General features: G+C 30.2%; 1 protein-coding gene across 2 annotated transcripts in view; it reads left to right on the top strand.

Moving 5' to 3' along the window:
- LOC145292035 (uncharacterized) overlaps window positions 1-20,000 on the top strand; it is a 108,081-nt gene that overhangs the window by 1,229 nt on the left and 86,852 nt on the right. The window lies entirely within an intron of this gene.

The following is a 20,000-nucleotide window of genomic DNA, read 5'->3' as shown; positions in this document are numbered from 1 at the left end:
AAGGGGACACTCAAAACAGAAATTATAAATTTTACAAGTAAGATTTAAATATAAAACTAGTTTATGAAGTGTTTGTTTACTAATGGGGATCCTCTGACAGAGGATGGCTAGCGGCAATCGTGACTTTTGTTCCCTCTAAAATTAAGCCCCGGTATAAAATAATTTTGTTAAAATTTCCTTTTATAATTCAACCTTAACAATAATTTTATGAGATTGCCTACATGTTTCCTTTATATATATATATATATATATATATATATATATATATATATATATATATATATATATATAAAGCTCTAGTATTGAGCACTTTATGAAATACTAATAGCGAGTTCATTTATTTTTTTACATATTTCAAATTGTTTAACGTGCGCATCAGAATTCTATACTTATTTATATACGTCTTTATATTTTCATACAAACACACACACACACACACACATATATATAAAGACATATATATATATATATGTGTGTGTGTGTGTGTGTGTATACTTATATTATACGTATAATACATATACACCTATTTTATATTATTTATACATATAATATATATATATATACACCTATGATATGAGTTTTTGTGTGTGTGCGGTGTATGTGTATCTATCCCAAACAATTTTTGTTCATATATATATATATATATATATATATATATATATATATATATATATATATATATATATATATATATATATATCCTTTTTCTCACTGCTGTTGTTTATTTAAAATCAAAAATTTGGATTAAAACTTTTTAGGTTTTATTTCATAACCCCCGATACTTATAAAACTAAAGCAGCACAAATTAAAATGACATGATGAATAAAAGACTGAGAAATGTTTTCACGCACCCTCAGTTATGACTGAAAATAGTTTCGTCGGACAGCAATTCCCTTTACAAAGTATGAGGAAAGACACCTTCATGAAAAAGGAGAAAACGGCAACTTATCTATTTAATCTCGTACATCTGTTTTGTTTTGTTTTGTTTTTTTTGTGTTTTTTTTGTTGGTTTCATTGCGTGTAATGCTGAACATTGTTCTCCGTGTTTCTACTGTCGGGTTCGTAATTCAGCAGCAACCACTTGTTTAGACAGGGGCCATCGCAACGCACGAACACACGCACACAAGCACAGATCGACAGTATTATGTCGTGCCAGCCATCAGACTGCTCGGCATAAAAAAAATAAAAGATTAATCGTCACTTCTTCAGTTATATTGTGCGTTTTATAAAGCAGGCAAATCAAAACTGATACTCCCCTTTCTTTTATATAACTCTAGCTTTGGGAGTACGATTATGTATTTCTTTTATCATCTTGTAAAAATGAGTCAATGAATGACACGTTTAAAAATGGTGGTATGACAGGAGAGTGTGTCGTCTGCATGCACTTCTTTCTCACACTTTTAAATCTTTCTCTTCCTCTCTCACTCTTTCCCTGTTTCTTACTTTCCGTCTTCATTCCCCCTGTTTCTCTCTCTCTCTCTCTCTCTCTCTCCCACTCACTCACTCTCTCCTTTTCTAGCATTATAATTGTAAGTCTTAAACTATCAACTATAGTAAAAACAAAACAAAAAAAGAGCAAACAAAAAAAAAACATTCATAACACATTAATTTTCAGTTGACGTTTTGGCTGGGAACAAAGTATCTGTTCCTATTTACAATGCCTTCCCACTTCATCTTATTTTGTCATAGTTCCATGAAGGAGAAACCTGATTTCCCCACATTAAAAAGCGATAATGTATTTTACTCTGGCCAGGCCTCGCAGGTACACAAGTAAATAAATCCAATCGTCGTTTAGCAAGTGTGCTTCGTCAGCCAAATAGATAACACCCCACAACGAAATCAGCAATGCTAAGTTGTATCCTGTCGCAATAGTGTAATCACTTATGAACTGATACTTTTGCAAAAGAGATTGGAGGAATAATACCTTTCTATAAGAAAATACTTTACTCGATCGCACTTGTTTAATGTTTCTGTGCGTTGAATAACCGCATGATGACAAACAAATTTGTAGTTCATAGATTATGTTTTCTTTTTCTTTAATAATTAACACAGATTTCTTGTCGCTCAGTTAACATTAATTTCAGCCAAATTATAAACAACAAAGTGGAATTTTAGTACAGATTTTACAGCTATCAAGTAGATATAGGTTGACTGATTGATCCCACACAATCTTGCATTTGCTTCTAATTATGCTGTAAACGTGTTCGCAATGTCATTTCATTTTCTTCCTTGTTGTATCTATTTATTTGCTTCACCGCGAGAACAGATATGGTAACAAGTCTGATTTTAAATGTGGAGCACACTCATCTCAACAGTATTGGAAGAAAAAGTGTAATTGCCACAGTCTAGAAAGATTTCTCCTCACTAAACGTGGACAGAAAATATCAAATAAGTATCAGAACAGATAATACACTTTGCACATATCCTTGTTTTTAATTTACATCAAAAATATTAAACGTCTTTCAATTATTCATTAATTCGTTTTGTCTTTATTCTTTGATCCGATCATTTTCCCATTTGCAGCCATGCACATATGTTTATGAACATGTAAACTTGTTGAAACAGTTTGATGAAAATGATATTACAATTCATAATAATTCAGCATTTATTTCATTAAAATACTTATAGAGACACAAAAAATCGAAATTTATGTAAGAGAAAAAAGAAATAAAAAACTGGATATTGTATTCCAAAATATTTAATCGGGTACATTACTGCAGTATACAACCATTTATCACTATACTCATACTCACAAATAAGCTTATTTTCTCTCTCTGTCTTTGTATATATAAATTAGAGAGAGAAGTTGATCTGATCTATGATTCTGATTCGCCATTCGGAAACCTTCGGTATAATCCACGCCGGGATACTTAACGGACAATTTCATTTTATATATATATATATATATATATATATATATATATATATATATATATATATATATATATATATATATATATATATACATGAACTATAAAATCTATGTAAGATTATAGATGCATAGATTTTTTAAGCTATATATACATGCATATATATATATATATGCATATGCACATATATATATATATATATATATATATATATATATATATATATATGAACAAACAAACTAAAACTGATACAAATCGCATTGAAAAATATAACTCAAACAAGTATAACACCTATATATTTGATATAGGTAGCTGATGTTCTTAATTAATATATGCTATATGCGCACATATGTATCTTCATCTATCTCCCCTCCCTCTCTCTCCATCTCTCTCTCTTTATATATATATATATATATATATATATATATATATATATATATATATATATATATTACATGTTTGTGTGTGCATGTGTTGTTTTCATTTTTCTAAAGATTTCACCAAAAATGATTGTAAAACTAAGTGGTTTCTTTTACTCGTATTACATTGCATTCTAATGATCCTTGTTTGAAAAAATAGAAAAATCCTTGAAGGAAAAATGTTTATTATTAGAAAAAATAAAGTAAACTACGAGGAATAAAACTGATCAGTAAGGATAAAATGATCTCTGTAAAAGTTAAGGTTTGATAACTTAAGGAAAGAGTACGAAAAGCTTTTAAAAAGGGGGGAGGCAGAGTTGATGAAATAATTGCTTTTTATAAGGGGCCATTCTTATGTTTTGCAAGACTGATCAGAAACTCTTTCTCATTCTGATACAAGTCCGTAAATGCATTCAGATGCAACAGGTTTAACTTCCAAGTGCAGGGAGAGCCAAGGACGACCCATACAAGGAGCCTTTCCTGCAAGGAACACAAGCTGTTATAGGAACGGAGGTGTGTTCAAAGGAAAGTAGGCGGAGCACATTATCTCATTAACATATTGACTGAGGACAGGAAGAAGAGAAGGAGGTGGCTATCGGCTTCTATCAGTTACCTATTATGTTCGAGTTCGAATCCTGCTTAGCCCTTTGCAATGGGAATATATTTATTGCCCAAGAAGGCAAACATTATTTATTTAAAAATAATATTAAATTGTTCATTCTTATTTATTTGTCGGGAGGGCGCAGATTTTTGCCAGGGTCTTAGTTTGTCCATCGTCCCTTACTCTAACCAATCTACTGTAGTCGCTAGTTTGGTGCAACCGTACCTTATCGATTTACGCTATGATGAACCGTCGATTCGATAGCCGCATTTACCTTTTTGGTGCATTATGGCCGCACTTTTTTTTATTCTTCAAAATTAAATGCTTAATTGCTTATGCACATCCGCTTTATCTTTTTTGTTCGTTTGATTTTTAATATTTTTATGACTTTGACTTTGTATTTTATTGACATTTTTTATTATTTATACATTTTTTATTATTTATACATTTTTTATTTATTATTCATACATTTTTATTTATTATTTCTACATTTTTATTGATTATTTATACATTTTTTATTTATTATTTATACATTTTTTTATTTATTATTTATACATTTTTATTTATTATTTATACATTTTTTATTTATTATTTATACATTTTTTATTTATTATTTATACATTTTTTATTTATTATTCATACATTTTTATTTATTATTTATACATTTTTTATTTATCATTTGTACATTTTTTATTTATTATTTATGCATTTTTATTTATTATTTATACATTTTTATTTATTATTTATACTTTCATATATTTGTACGAGATGATTTTACTCACGCTTTTAATTTCTCATTTATTTCTTGCTTCATGTTCCCTTTTATTTACAGTTTAAATTGTAAACGAATTTATCAGTTGTAAATAAATTACGAGTTAAAAAGAAACAAATGACTTGGAAGATTTGTTTTAAAAAATGTGGACAAAATAATGATTTGTATAAACACAAAATAGCAATGCTATTACATTTTCTTCTGGGTCTCTTGGTCCGTTTTCACTGGAAAATCACTTTCATATTTCCCCTTAATTTATATATATATATATATATATATATATATATATATATATATATATATATATATATATATATAATTGTCTTACCTCCCCATAATAAAATTGGCAAATGCAGGCAGATATTTATCCGGCACGACAATCTAAATGCAATGGCAATGTATATGAAGATGCTATGGAACTGTAAGCCTTTTATAATCGACGACATTCTGGCTGCTATCAATAAAGATAAGAAAATATCCGAAAACCGAACTGGTAATACGTATTGTGGTATTGTCCCTGCCTGGAATGGAGGAAGAAATTATACAGGAAATATTAAATTCACAAGCGGTCCCACACAGCAAGAATATCCAGTTCCTGGCAAGATAACATAGAGCGCCTAGCATTCCCAAATCTGGTACTGGCCAGGCACCACGTCACTTAACTTCGGTGATGTAACGAGAGTAGGTGTGTCAACGCGATTACGCCGTATAAGGAAATGCCGTTTACTGCTTACTAAACCTTTTCTTTGGCAGGTTACTCTTTTCCCGCAAACTCATCTGAAATGTCCCGTGTAGGATAAAAATCGATTAAAACTTACTTTTTAAGAGTCTATTTAGTTTAACGTTAAATCTTTGGAAATAAAACATTTCAATTCCAAAAAATCTTTGAGAATTTTTCGATTAGAAAAATATTTTGAATAAACCACACTTTATTGATCTTTATATCTAAACTTTCTATAAATTCTAGAAGCAGTGAAACAAGATTTCATTAGAACAAATGTTTTGAGTGGAAGGCAGAAGTTAAATTCTTTTTAGTTCACATTAGCAGCAATGAACGTTCCGTCATTAGAATAATTACAAATTAACCTTATAATTTCTACTAGATTTGCTTGCTTTGTTGGTGACTGTGATTAAAGAACCACATATCTTTATGTTTTATTTATTCAGATTTTGTGTTTCTTGAAAAATATTCGTAAAATAAACTCAGCAAATAATGTAAGACTATGTGGTTGTCTTTCCTTAAAAATATGCAAGTAGCCTGGATTTGGAGGCCCGTCCCAAACTTTTCTGAACTAAACTCTGTCGGGACAAAAATTGCAATATATCTCGAAGAACCATGTGACAATAAAATTGTTAATGCATTACTTTATTTACATAATAATAATCATAATTAATATCTTTTTTAATTATTTTCTGTATATCCGTATTTCTGTATGTTTAAAAGCTATTTTTACAACTTTCGTTTGCACTTTCAATTCATATTCGCAATTTTTAATTATTTCCTACCAAATACGTTTATGTAATTTTGTTTCGTCTTTTTTATATTACTTCGTACACTATCGTGCGTGTGTAAAGTTTCCTGCTGTAAATCGGTTTTAACATTCTATTTTTAATTTTCACTTAAGTTCACAGTTTTTTTATCTAATTTCTATCATTATAATTGATGTCTTTTCCTCGGTTTTCAACATTGAAACATAAAATCTGCGAAAAGATGTCTATGAAAAGCATATATGTCTTGGCAGTAGTTTGCATATAGCAGATTTTATCGATCCTTGCAAATATCGTGACCAAATCTGGCTTGTTCTTCCGCCGCCCTCCTCTATCCGAGATCTTCTTCCTTATAAGGCGATCTACACCTCCGAAAACATACCTGATGATTCTTGCGCAGTTAGAGATGTCGTGCACTTTTCTCGGAACTACTTGGAATGGCGCAATTGACGTCACAGGGCACGAAGTCCATTTAAACTTGCGTATTACCAAAATCTAAATAGTTATATTTTATATACATTCAATTTTTGAATTTTTGCATATAATTGTTCCATTCCATAATATGGTGCTCATAAATAAAATCCAACTAGGTAAATAATTACAAAATTACCAGATTTCCAAAGAAAATATTGGAAAATGAAATGCTTAGAATTTACTTAATTGCTACTGGACCATTTTCGCATGATGCATAGAGTGTTCGTAAATGAGTCGTAGCACCGGCAACATGCCAAAAACTTAAATATAGTGCATGATGCCCTCTTGCTAAACACTTAGATATATAAAGTGTTGATCAAGATTAATTTGACGTATCAAGAGAAAAGTGCGGCACTATCCCTACATCAATGGAAATTTCGGTCACCTTCAATTACGATCTATCCATTTACTTGACAGGTTGCAATTCGATATTTGTATCAAAGAAACCTGAATATGGATCGAACTCAAAACATGTAGAGAAAAATCAGCCCATTGAATCTCTTAATGATAATTCGCGAATCGACTGGGCGACCGGAGTTCAATCTTAGGTCGAGTCATGCCAAAGACTCTTAACTAATACTTGATCACTCCATTCTAAACGCACAGCATTATAAGTTTAGGATCAAGGTTAAGCGGAATAATCTCTTATGTCCAGGTGTAGTAATTAATTGCTAAAGAGACTCCAGTCGTTCTTGGCAACGGTTTATTATTTAAAGAATTTGTTTTCCCATTATTCTAATTAGAAAATTTACAAAACATTATGGGAAACGGTTGTCTAATAACATCACGAATAAAATCTTTCAACTAAATCGATTTGAAATCAATATGTATTTGGTAATGATTTTATTGATTGAACTGTTTATTACTATAAATATTCCTTTAATAAAATAATGCATCAATCGCAGTGATTGACGTAAGATAAAAAAACTGATCCCGACTAAAATAATTCAAACCTTTATATTTTTTTTAATTCAAGAGCGTCATCGAATTTTTGCTTTTCTTTCTTCTAAGTTTAATCGCATGTTCTGCCGTTGCTATTAAATCTGGTTGTTAATTGTCTGGACGTGTTAGTAACAATCTACAGAAAATGCTGTAGAACCCATCGCACAATAAATTGACTCATTGTTCACTCGAGCAGATTTAAAAATTTTTATTATTATTTCTAATCTTTCAACAAGTCTGATGTTGGAAATGTTTTTAAAGAAATTACAAAATAAAATCAAAAGTAAAAGTTTTTAAAACACTTTCAGTTATAGTCGACTATTTACGAGCTCAATAAATAAGAATAATAAAAAAGCAGTATCTATGCTTGATATTAGTGACCTTGAGTTTAAATTTTGTTTTTTACGAACTCATCAAGGACATTGGCCAAATTGCCCCACCAGCAATTGACCGATTGTCTAAATTGCTTCCATTAACAATTTACCTAGGCGAAAATTAACTTGGAACAATTTTTCTTATTATTTAAATTTATTCTTTAAAAACATTAATAACATTTTATTTGTGCCATCTATTGGTCACTTTTGAATACCTAAGAAATGAACACCTGTATTTTTATTCGTATTTATATTAAATTCATAAAAGGTTAATACTTTCCTATGATGGGTAATATTCAAACGAAGTAATTTTGTCTAATTATTGTTAAATTCTTTTTAAAACAGTCATGTCTTTACGTTTTGGTGTATATAACTGAAACGACTGCATTCATTTCCTCACGTTATATATTCATTTTAATATCAAATTGGTCATACTTACTTTAGCGTATCCCGTCTATATCTTAATATTAAATTGTTCAACAGATTGATATACTATGTGCATGCGAGTGTCCAGTTTTCGTTCAAAATGACTGAACTTGAGTTTGCACTAATATTCATATATAAACATAACGAGTTTTAAAAATAGAGCGTAAAAACATCACAGACTAAAGACCATCAACAAACAAAATAAATAAAATGATTATAAACAATAAAATAAGTTTAAAGAAAGGACATAAGATCAGTAAAAAAAAAAGACGTAAGACAAAAAAAAAAATGGAAAACTGCTCGTTATGGAAAGGTGTATATTATTTGGTTTCTTCTTCTATATACGTAAAATAGATTCATCGCATAGTTCTCTACTCACTAACATTTTTGTGATGGGACGGATACATATTTACAAATAAATACACCTTTGCATATGGTAATATAGTTATATGCCTCCTTCCAAGTAATAGGATGCGTTATTGGCCAATAGTTTCTATTGCGGCATTGACTATGACAGGCTAAAATTTCATCATGTCAAATTGCGTACTAATATTGTGGAGAAAGACATTAACCGGGTAACTTTCATATATCAAGAAAATAACAACGTGTATTCAATAAAGCGTATTCATTGAATTGCTTATAATGCCCTTAAATAATTCCCAAATGTTACAATAAAGTGAACTATTTCTTCTGATTCTATACTTCATCTTTTTCTTTCCATCGGTCGGTAAGGGGAGAAATCTTTCTAGCGTGACGTAATTTTATTTTGTCCTCATCCAAAATATAAATGTTGGAGGAGCTGGATTTTTTCACATTACAAGCCCACCTTCTGCCTAACTCTTGTGGGGAGATAAAAAAAAGAGTAGAAACCAAATATTAAAAGGACTAATAATGTTTAAAAATAGTAATTCCTTTAAGAAAAAAAAAAGCAACGTTTTATTTATGATGGGTTAATATTTATAGTCACATTACTTACAATCGTGAGCAAGATATTCAAATATATTACATTTTTATGGCAATAAACACGTATTAATTACCTCATAATTGTATTTTCTTATTCTGCCTTTAGTCAGCAAGGTGTTACTATTAATTATTGGACTATTATCAGTTGAGGTTCACTCATTCACATCTTGATAACGCTTTAACTGAGTTATATATTTTACAATAAAGCATAAACTTCAGTTTTATACTTGAAAAAATATCGCCCATTAGGTCAACTATCAAGCTTATAGAAAATAGTTTGAACAGGAAAAAGTAAGTTGGCAAGACCAGTCAAAATAAAAATTAAATATATCGTTTGTCGACATTCAAAAACCAGACGATGTATTTAATTACTCATAATATTTTATTCAAATTTTTATTGAATTCGTCTTACATGTGTTTCGTTGAATCGTTGACAACCCATTACACAACACAACAGAGACAAAATATATTCTTCAGAAAATGTTGTATTTATTTATTTATATGTATATATACATATGTGTGTGTGTATATATATATATATGTGTGTATGTGTGTGTGTTTGTGTGTGTGTGTGTGTGTGTGTGTGTGTGTTAATAAAGAAAAATCAAAATAAGCCTCTTTCGGCTCGCTATAACTATCAACTGTTCTTATTTGTTAAATGCGCCGGTAATTCCCTTTTGTCTATAATGGACTGCTCCTTTGTATTTTCTCTCCTTTTCTTATTACATACACATACACAAAGAGAGAGAGAGAGAGAGAGAGAGAGAGAGAGAGAGAGAGAGAGAGAGAGATGGCGTGAATGATAGATACAGCATAAAATAAGAGCACACATCAAATAAAATATCATGAGTAATAAAGACTGATAGGCAGTAACTGGTCATTTTGTGAAATAATTGAATGCTCAGTTAAACAGAATAAGTAATATTTTAATTGGTAAACTAATCGCAGCATAGAGGATTATTTTATTATCTATCTTGTGTGATTAATATATAAAGACAAAAAGCCTAAGGGAAACAAACGTTGATCAACTTAGCTTTAGTTTGATACGAGATTGAGTCATGTGAAGACTCATGGTCAAATAAATTGTCGAGTTGGTTACTACCTGCAAGACCTAATAATCAGTAGCTTACTTAATGAAATCATGGAAATCTGGTTTAATCTTCTGTTAATCGTTTTCATCTTTTATTACTTTCATTAAAAACACTACAAAATCATTCGGATTTCCCATGATGCTTTTGCAATTATTTCATCAAATCCTAAAATGATGATTCCTGCTATTAGTGTTGCTTTAGTTTATAATCTCCTGATAATCTATTTAGGTTAATTTGATGTGTCACCTATATACATATTCTCCTAGTATATGCTCACATCTATTTCTAAAGTATTAGGCTTGACAAATAGTGAATTGTTGGTTATGACAAATTCTTCCCCGTTGACAACCTTCATTGGCATACGTTTCTCGTTTTTGGTTGCTGCTACAGTTGCTGTTGCTAGGACTATAAACTCTTGAAAACATTTTAATGAGTAAAGACTAGCTCCCTTAATGCGTTCGAATTATAATTAAAAAAATAGAAATAGCCTTTGTTTTCATTTTAGCTGTGATGATTACTGGTTACTAAACAAAAATGTAACTAACTTGAGTTAGATTGTTTGAATTAAAAAGAAGTTAATTTCAAAAGCCAGTTAAACATGAAAAATAAAATTACAGAATGCCAAATTAGTCCGTTTCTCTACTCTCTCTTTCTCTCTTTCTCACTTTGTCATTGTTTCTCCCCCTCTCTTTTTTTATATATTTCGCTTTCAGATATCGGTCAGTCGCATTACTACGCACGGTGTTAATCATTTCTGTTAATAATGGAATAGCCTAATCTTTCTTTATTACCTTTGTCTGTTAAAAAACAAAGCGGTTGAGAGAGGAGTAACAAAAACAAAAGTGATATAGATAGTAAACCATAATATCGAGGAATGCAAAACAAAATTCGGTAAGAGAGGCATAGAGATACAAAAACACTTCACATAACGTACTGAGGCGACACTTGATATAGGCGGGTTGAACGTGCTTCCTTCGAATGAGGAAGTTCATGTGAATATCAAATTCGCAAGCAGCGCGCAGTTGCATGTATGTGTTGGTCAGTTTTTTTTTGCTGTTCTTTCATGTCAACATCTTCCTACATACAGCACCATGATCACCAATATGGTAGTGATCAGGTTCAAGGTTTATTAACACCGGTGATTTAGCCCGAATCAATGTATAAAGGTGATTATGCCGTATATATGCTAACAAACAATTAGTGATAGATAGTTCACTTGTAAAATTAATTGCAAGTTGCTACATATTTTAACAATTAAATTGGATGTTTTCAAACAACTCAATCCCAAAACTAAGAAATACTTTATTACATATTCTGTATGATTACAATATATAGAAAAAGCCTTATGGAAACAAACTTTTATAATCTCATGTTATCATAATAAACTATTGTGTGCGTCTTTACATTTGAAATAAGGGAGCGAATATCGATTTAGAATCTTCCAAATAAGATAATTTTACAGAAATGTTTATCTCATTTATTTATTGGACTCAATAGAATATTGAATATCAGTTAGATCATGAGTCAAGTTCAAAGAGCGCTTAAGGTCAATTTTACTCTAATATCTATTTCCAGAGACATTTGTCTTTTGGTTAAAAGCAAAGCGACTGTTTTGATACTTCATTTCATATGTGTTGTCTTCAGTCTGTGAATGAAAAATCTTTCGCGACTTGGGCAATTTTTATTTTTATTCCAATCCAGAATGCCTATTTTGAGGGTGTTGGATGTTTCCCACATCAAAAACGGATCTTATGTCTAACTTTGTCCTTGTGGAACACTTGATCTCAGGTTGATAAAAATAGCCCATGGTCGCTCTCCGTTAAAAATAAATGCTTGAAATATCGATAATTTCTACAAAATAAATAAGGGCAAAATATAGATAATAACAGTAACTATCACATCTCTTTGTGATTCATTCTTTTACTATAATTTCTGAAATAATTTATTGTTTTATACTTGTGTTATGTTAACTAAAATAATAAATTTTATACAAAAAAATAGGTATAAATTGGAAAATGAAAATTTGAAAATACAAATTTTTATAAAAACAATAGTTAATATATTGACAAATTCCAAAAAAAAACAGCTATTAAGAATGTAAACCTAAGAAGAGTGATAAAGAAAATTATCGCTATGTCGTTATTTTAAGCTCTTCTGGTGCGGACTGTTTTGCCATACATGCCTAGAGGTCGAAGTTGACGCGACAGAAACAGCGTTCCTATCTAGCCAATCGCTGGGCAGTATTTTACAGCAACCAAGAAGAGTTGCATATAATTAAAAGTGCGAACGCAAAGATAATCTTACATTCATGCATACGTATCTGTTTAAATATATATCAAATATAAAGTACGCACGCACACACACAGACACATACACACACACACACACACACACACACACACACACACACACACATATATATATATATATATATACATATATATATATATTGGGTGTATTTCGTAGCCTATTTTAAGAAAACACACACATATCGCTACCTATCTATCTATCTATCTATCAATATACATATATACACACAGACATATATATATATCAATATATATATATACATATATATACGCGCATATATATATATATATATATATATATATATACATATATTAGAAGAATAACCATTCCAGAACGCATAAAATTATTCACATCAGCAGAACAATTTTACACGAATTTTTGTCCACTTATGAAGATTAAAATCAAGATATAGTAATCTATCTTTATATCTATAAAAGTGAAATTATCTGTGTGTCTGATGTGTGTACATTTCCATACTAAATTACTCTGTCAATTTTCAGTCTACAGACTCGAGATTTGACATAAAGGAGTATTGAGATTTGGGAAAATCTTTTTAATCGGTTTTCAGCCAGAAATTTAGCTGTCAAGGGGTCAAAGTTCAACAATTTTATCTTTGTAAATCTACCAAACGCCTCCGCCAATTTTGTGTCTAAACACTTGAAATTTTAGATGTAGGTTTCTTGGGCATTGATCAAACTTTTTTAATTTTGTGTGAGCCCAAAACAATAAAGGTTAAAGGGTCAAAATAGGTGTAAAAAAATAACCTCTCAACCAATTGTTTGTCTATACATTTAAAATGTTACATAAAGTGTAATCAGACATAGGACAAGATTGTAAATCGGTTTTTGACCGAAAATTTGGCTACCAAGGGGTAAAGTTCAAAAGATTTTACCTTTACGGTCTTTAGCGAACTATTCAACACATTTTGGATCTAAACATTTGAAATTTTACATAAACAGTATTCAGACATGCAGCAAGCTTTTAAATCAGTTTTTGGGCAAAGATTTAACAGCCAAGATGTTAAAGTTGAAAGACTTGACCTTTGCAAACCTTACCAACTCCTTCGCCAATTTTGTGTCTAAACACTTGAAATTTTAGATGTAGGTTACTTGGGCATGAGTCAAACACATATATATATAATATATATATATATATATATATATATATATGCATATATATATATATATATACATACATAAAGTTATGAATAGTATATATGGCCCGAGCAAAGCTGGCTGAATTGCTAGTAATAAATATGCTAAGAATTCGTTACATAATCTTTATTTTAAGAAATGTTAAAGATGTAAAACATTAGATTTAATAGCTATAAGAAATTGAAATTGAAACAATGTTACTTAATTTGTGCTTAATGCTTATCTGCAAATTTTATATCGTTGAATTTTGAATCGTAGGTGTTTCTTTTGCTCCCTTAAAACCCTTTATAATATCTCATTGAAACCGAAATTTGACGAATATCTATTAATTGATGTCTAATATCTATTGTTACAATTTCAGAAAAAACATTTTAAATCGAATTTTCTCGTAAGGCTGTTGCATGCTTTTTTACACATTTGTATAAAAGTCATTTAATAATATTAGAGTAATATTCGTTTTGTTCACAATTGACTATTCCAATAGTTCTATTCTTTCGATTCTATTTTATGTTCGATCATTAATAAACGACGAGGGAAAACGTACCAGAAGCGATAGTGATAATCACTGTATAAAATATGAATTGGTTGAGGAAAACAATAAATAGCGAATGCGAGTATGCAAAGGTAACAACTGAGTAGTCGATGGGTCACCCGATGAGTTAATTTCAAACTTCGGCAAGTTCGAATAATTAAAATGTAAGTTTTTCAAACATAACTCAATCTCCAAGACAAGGTATATTTTATCATATATTTCCTATGATTAAAACGTTGATTAAATCAAACAAACGTTGATTAAATCAGATTTAATATGATAATAGATATGTAATAATACACATTGAGGTTGCTTTAGAAACGGAGAGCGAAATAAGGAAGACCCTTGTTTCTATTTGTTAGCTAAATCGATTTATCAAAATGAGGAATTTTAAAAATTTGTTCAGAGGTTCTACGAGGGTCATTCCAAAAATAAGTCCTCCTACTTTTTAACTCAAAAACGTTCAAGAGCTGCAACGACGGTAGTGGTACCATTAAAACGAATGACCTTTTCCGCCCCAGGATTTATTTTTCTACATAGTCATTGCCGTTATCAATGGACTTTTGTTAGGAATTTAATGACGCATCTCTACTTTTGACGCACGTCCACGACAACTGTTGCTTTTTTAGAGTTTTACTTAACATCTGCAACAGATAGATGAAACTTTCACTTCATAGAATGCAATAATTCAATTTTCAATTCATTCTGATCTATTCGGGCTGAAAAATAGAACGCATTACTTTTGGAACGCTCTTCTTCATTCTTTCTGGATGTCAGTCAAGAAGGGCTTTCGAAATAATGAGTCTTTCATAGGCAGATTGAAAGAAAAGTCTATCGATTAATTTTATTGTTGTTTCTCCTTTATATACTTAATGATAAATAAACACCCACTTAATTCTTGTATACTCGGTTTTAATGGTGTTCCAAAGGGGGCGGGTTGAACTTTAAAAAGAGTAATAGTTCGATATGTCTTTGAACAGTATACTTAAATACAGATGAATTTCATCCCAGTTATCAATAGTGCAAATGTGCTAGTACTCGTGAGACAAAGTAATTCAGTAAGTAATTTAATGGTAAACAGTAGGAAAGCAATTAAATACAGACATTAAAAAGATAAATCGATTATGGGGCTCATTATTGACTAATTTGAATAAATGTTTCACTTTTTAGTCACATTTTTATTACATAACACCCGATTGATGCAAATGGTCTTCCCAGGGCCATATATTCTTTTATCTCAAGATATGTGCATTTTTATCTTGCTTCATAACGTCTAAATGTGCATTTTTATTTCGCTTTATAACGTCTAAATGTGCATTTTGCATTAATTCTTGTTTTAAAACGAAGTCTTCTTTTATAACGAACATTGTTTGGCATGTCAATAAGATTAAGACCATTATCATATAAAATATTATTGAAAATTGTTCCAAATCTGAATTATATGATGTGTTATCGTGTTTATATTGCTTTTATCTATATCTAAAGTGAATATGTGAACTATACAATCAGTTGATCGACAAAAATCGGTGGTTGTATAGTTAACGGATGTCGATCAAATAAGAAAAGAGCGTTTACTTGACTGGATGCAAATAGCAGGGCTGCTCAAAATCAATTTATGCTACATCATTTATCACTAGAATTGATTATTATAAATGCCAATGAGAAAATATAATATTGATATTATAAATTATTAATGTAGGTTTTAAATTTTCAAACATCAACAACTTAAGAATTTGAGGCAGTTTGTTTTCCTGTGATCAGAAATAAAATACTAGTGTCAAGAAGATGGGGATATGTAGCTATATAGATAAAGAGAGAAATACACAGATAGGGAGAGATAACTAGAGATAGTGCGTTGCAGATTATACAAATACATCGAAAGAGAGCAAGACTGGGTAAAGATTATGAATGGTTTAATTAGGAAATAACGAATGAAATAAATTTAATTAGATTATATAAGATGTAAAAATGAAAAGTAGAATAAATTGTATCAAAATCACATTATAATGGTTAATGTGAACTCTTTAATATATGAAAGCAATATTCGCTCGCCATTAATGTTGGATGTGTTGTGCTAAGTCGTTAACTGCGCAGAAAACGAACGGCGCTTCTTCTCACATTACCTCTATTCCTGCATACAATCTCCTTGTACGTGTGTTTGTGTACGTGTATGTGTGTACGTTCATTCAAGGTATATTTTATAAGTACATCCAGTTTTTGTATTTTTACCAAACAAAATGACTACTAGCCAGTTAATCAGAATCAATGCTGGTAATATCCGAATAATATAAGAAGTGTAGACTAAAATGTAGATCCTGTTATTGCGAAAGGAAGGTCATTATATAAACTCGAAGAGAAACATATTACATATCCGACTTGATTTTAAATCAATTTCCTAATGCTAAGAAAATTCTCTAATAGTTAGAAAACCAGCCGAATTGAAATTGATTATGAAAACCACGGATCAGCAGTATTTCCCGTCGAGTGAGTCAGAAGGCAAATACAAATGAACTGCAAGTCATCTTGAGAATAGGACGAACGAAATATGAAACTTCCTTCTTGGAATGGATCACAACGCGATTGAAACTCTTAATGCTCTTAAAGGAAATAATTGAAATATTGTTAAAGGAAAAATGAATAAAATTATAAATGAGAAAACTATGTTTACATACTTAGGTTTTACTGAGAGGAGAATAAGAGGGATTTTATTGAAACTTTCAAGATAATTATTAGGATTTACAAATATTAAACGGAATCTTTTAAATGATTCATTGCACTACGAAATCAAATTTCTTTTCTTTAAAAGACATTATTTTTTTTCCATTTAATCTGCATTAAAAAACGACACTTACTAAAAGAAGATGAAGTCTTTTATATATTGTGGCATATAACTATATTTGAACATATTGATATCTTGTTTTTATATGTATGCCTGTAATACATAAGCCGTTCAAGTGTTAGTGGAAATCGATGAAATTTATTTGTTTACGTGAAGGAATACTGTGAAATGGGTGTAAGTTTTTCTCTAAGAAATACACTTTACACTGTTATAAATAGGAATGAGAGATTTATGTAAAACTTATTTAATTATATAAGTCTATCATCGCTGTAAGTTAGATGAGCTTTAGATGTTTTTCTGTCGCCTGTTTACAGTAGGTGTGTTATTATACTCTTTATAACTACTCATGTATTGAGTATCGTTGTCGTAAATACTGAATCAAGAATATATGCATTATATAGTGTTTAATTGTATATATATATATATATATATATATATATATATATATATATATATGTATGTGTGTATCTGTATATATATATGTATATATATATATATATATAATATATATATATATATATATATATATATATCGTCATGCACAAAGAGACTGTTTCAGGTCATTTATAGAAATGACCTGAAACAGTTTCTTCATGCTTATATTGAAACACTTTATTACTATTATTATTATTAATAAATATCAGCTATCAAATTCTTCTCTATTTCTTCTCATAAAGAGTTTACATTTTCGATAATAGCAGCTTGTTATTTTATTGACCGCAATGCTTAACCAGTCAGAGTTATATGTGTGCATAATCATCCACACAGATTGTGCTGTTACTATTTAATTTTAATATTTTAATCCAACATATGGTTTCGATCTACAGGGTGGTCAAAAAGTCAGGTAACATGTTAAAGGTAGAAAAACAATATGATCCATTATAATCTTATATAGGGATCTTACCCCTCCTGATTTCTGGCTTTGGGGCTATGTAAAGGATAGCGTTTATGGCAAGAAGCCTGATACAATAGCGTATTTAAATATACGTGTATTGCTAATATGTTTTCTCTTTAAAATGTTACCTGACTTTTTGACCACCCTGTAGTTTCAGTGAACCTCTTTGCTGGTTAGTTTGTATTATATATATATATATATATATATATATATATATATATATATATATATATATATATATATATATATATATTGTGTGTGTGTGTGTGTGTGTGTGTGTGTGTGTGTGTATGTGTGTGTGTGTGTGTCTATATTATATTATCTACTAGTTATTTACAATTATATAAAAGTAACTGTATGTGTGAGTTCGTTCCCTATGGACTCGGAAACAAATGAGCCGATTTTTATTTAATTTGACATAAACGCACTTAATGTGTCTGGGAGTGATCTTGCGTTAGTTTAGTATCGGAATTGACTTTTGCATTTTAAGCTTTAACTTTATGTATAGATAATGTTATAAATCAACAATAGATTCTCTACAGTGCAATGTAGACTACAATCTAGTGTACAGCAGGGAGGCATGTGACGCTTCCTCCTAATACACTACGGATGGTGGGTCCTCAACTAGAGTATGCAATCAATAGATTTGATTTTTTTCAAAAAAAAATGGGCGCTTTCACCGATTTCAATGACAATAAAAATATTCAAAGTGTGAAATATACGTTGATCCTCAGTCAATCTCGAACGACGTATATATATTTCATGCTGGTGTTAGGCCACCATGTACCTTGTATGTATATTCATGCTGGTGTTAGGCCACCATGTACCTTGCCCCCAGTGTTACTTTAATATTTCAAACTGGGCTAAAATAATCATACGATACCTAAGAGTAGGATAAGCAAATGGAACAGGTTACTGTCGCTGCGTAACACCAAATAACGAGCCGGTCTAACCTGTGGGGCTGGTCATTTGTTGTTGGCCGATTGATTTTGTTACATTGGAAATGATAGTTTCTTTGCTCAGATTAGTCATTCACTGTTATTTAAATTAACCCAAATATTTAAAAAAAAATCTTTTCAACTTTTATTTAACTAAGTTTTATGCTGATTAACGTCGTCTAACCGGAATAAACCTCCTGGGATGATTTCTATTTAGCAGGATTTTATCTGAAAGAAACCTGTATTCGCTTGATGGATGCGTTTTATTTATATTTCTATTCATTGTACCACAGTGTTACAATGAATATAACGATATTTGGAATATTTTTCAACGTTCGATAGTTGTTCGTATTATTTACTAGGTCTTCCTTGTATTGCTCAGGATTAAGCAAAGTCATTTTAATTGGTAGTGTTTTATTTGTTTGCAGTTTTAAACTTAACGTAGATAACTTCTATTATAGTCTTCAATAAAAATATGCTATCCGCTTTGCTGCTGTTTTTATGTTTGAATGATTATTTAAAAATTCTTCATATTAGTAGCCGTATGATTTTACTAAAAATAAATAATAGCGAAAACCATTGTAATTTTATCAATAACATGGTAGAACTATAATAAATAAATATTTGCCAGTCAGAAATAAAGTTTGAGTTATACACAGATGGTATTTGGTTTCGCTTTTAAGATCTGACAAGATACATTTTTATGAAGTATTGTTGGCGCATCTGGAATAACGCCACCCAAAGCTATTTTTCTTAGCTTTACAAAGTACAAGATTGGCGCTGCTACCGAGTAAGGGGTGTTCTCTTTACTTCTCTACATCTCTTTTCTCATAAAAAAACGATATTGCCACTCTTTTCCTGCTATATAATTATTTTCCTGATAATTGCTTCGACTGAGCTATATATCTATGG

Source organism: Euprymna scolopes, chromosome 13 (genome assembly GCF_053919585.1).
Source record: "Euprymna scolopes isolate OS-2025 chromosome 13, ASM5391958v1, whole genome shotgun sequence".
NCBI lineage: Eukaryota > Metazoa > Mollusca > Cephalopoda > Sepiida > Sepiolidae > Euprymna > Euprymna scolopes.
This window is presented reverse-complemented; position numbering and strand designations above follow the sequence as displayed.